This window comes from Seriola lalandi, unplaced genomic scaffold, assembly GCF_002814215.2.
Source record: "Seriola lalandi dorsalis isolate HSWRI2012SDOR001 ecotype SW California unplaced genomic scaffold, Sedor1 jcf7180002054130, whole genome shotgun sequence".
In the NCBI taxonomy this organism is placed as follows: domain Eukaryota; kingdom Metazoa; phylum Chordata; class Actinopteri; order Carangiformes; family Carangidae; genus Seriola; species Seriola lalandi.
This window is the reverse complement of record NW_019524683.1, coordinates 123,182-125,531: the sequence shown is the minus strand read 5'-3', so window position 1 is coordinate 125,531 and position 2,350 is coordinate 123,182.

The window sequence follows — 2,350 nt, the reverse complement described above, 5'->3', positions numbered from 1 at the left end:
GGGGGTGGGGGTGGATGGGTGAAAGCCAGGGACACTTGATGTAATGGAAACTGTCCATCCGCAGATGTTCACCTCTGACCTCCTAGCAACTCGTTAACAATGCATTCTTTTATCTGAAGTATGTTGTAGACCTTACAGTGTGGCATTGAGTGAACTTGTGCGTGTGTGTGTGTGTGTGTGTGTGTGTGTAATGTGTGTGTGCATGTGTGCATTTTCGAAAGTCAGAAGTTCATCCGTGGCGTTAATAACCTGTGGATCTGCAGGCAGCCTGTAAACCATTAAACCAATCAGCTCTCGTGTTGCAGAGCGGGAGCTACAATCACTTGCCATTTACAATGAGACTAATTTAATTCACATTTATCATAATCATAACAGCTTACTTTCATGCTACATACATTTACCTTAGAACTGCACTAACCTTTATTTTATATCAATAATGAATCAAATGACTTAGATCAATGTGAAAAGTGTCACTCGTAGAAAACTATCATGATTGTACATGAAGAGCAGCCAGGCAAAAGTTAGCGACTACTAGCACTGGTTAGCGCTATCATTTAGCAGCTAGCCAGATGTTTGTCTCTGGAGCAGGTGGAGACCAGAACAGACCTAATAGGTGAGCATATATCGGAGATGTACTGCGGGACCGTTAATACGACTCAAAATCAGTGCTAAATTAGTGTGCTAGCTCTTTACCATTAAACTTTACCATGTTTTACTAGCTTTTTGTTTTGCCGTTTAATGATTATGTAACTTTTGAAAGACAATAACAAAATCTACCCTTGAAAAATTAAAGATTGAATCAAAATATCAAAAAAAAAATTGAAATTCAGCAGTGTTACTTAGTTGGACTGTGGTGGCTAATGTTAGCAAACTTTAGAGAGATCTTGCTTTATAATTGGCGAACCTTATTTATGACTCTTCATTTGTGCTTCGGTTACACTATGTTTTAGGATTTGCAGTCAACCTGTAGATGTCATTTGTGGCCACATGTTAATTTGAAAGGTGCTAAAATGCCAACACGTTCTCACTCCCAAACTCGTCACATGCAGAACCACTTTTTAATGCACTGGGTTCACATCAACCATTCATTTTTTTAAATCAATGAAGCACTACATTTATTAACGGTAGAAGAGTCACCGGGACGCTGTTGGTGTAAAGACGCAAGACTGTCACAGTTCACATCCTGTGGTTGTGTTTATGCATGAATGCATGAACTTTCAACACAGCAGAGAACATTGGGAGTCTATCGCACTTCCTTGCATTTTGAAAAAGTGATATTACACACACACACACACACACACACACACACACACACACACACATACAGTGCCTGTGGAAAACCACTGTCCAGAGGGAGGTCAGAGGTCACGTACAGGACATAACCTAGAGCTTGCTGGGATTCTTGCCAACAGACACATTAGGGTGGACAGTTGACGACAAGTTGAATTTAGACCACTTAAAAATGGAGGAAGCCTTTTAAGATAATGAAAGTTAGATAAACTGAATTTACCCTCCACCACATTCCTGATTCTGTCTAGTCGAACATTTTTCTATATGAGGCGCCATGACTCCTCTACACTCCTCTGGATGCTTGCCCCAGTCGTTACCCAAAAAACTAGCTTAATGTTAGCGATGCAGGCTTTCATGAAGAACACACAGGTTTTAAATCGATTGTGTTGTCTGATAGCATTTAGCCAGCACACAGTACAACATGATTTGTCACTCAGCACGACGCAATCTAGATTCTACTTGCACATGCTCTGTTGGCTCTGAATGGCAGCTGTGATTCACAACGGCACATGCATATACAAGAGAAAGCAAAGTCTAGAGAGCGAGGTTTTGGCCCAGTGCATAAATGTTTTTTCGGTCATTCTTCTTCTGTGTGTGTGTGTGTGTGGTCAGGTCAGTTGTTTGGGTTAAACCTACCCTCAGGTCAAACTCTCCTCCTGATAACCTTTCTGACTTTGGGTTTTATCCTGTTTTGCTTTTCTCATCTTATCTCTTCTTGTCCTCTGTTCTAAAGAAGCACTTATGTTGATGTCTACCTCCTTTCTTCTTCTTCTGTCCCTCCTTTACCCCGCCCATCCTCCCCCTCTTTTCCCATGCAAAAGGATGGCATTAAGTAGTCATACTATATACCGTGCATCTTGGCAGGGTTTGCAGATAAATGATGGCAACAGATTTAAAGTCACTCTCTTTACTCCCGCCCACCCCACATTGCCTGTAGGTCGTTCCTTTGTCTCCACTGAGGTTGAGCTGGAGGTTCAAAGAGTGTGTGTGTGTGTGTGTGTGTGTGTGTGTGTGTCTCTGTGTATGTCTGCGCCTGTGCATCATCATCTCTGACATTCCT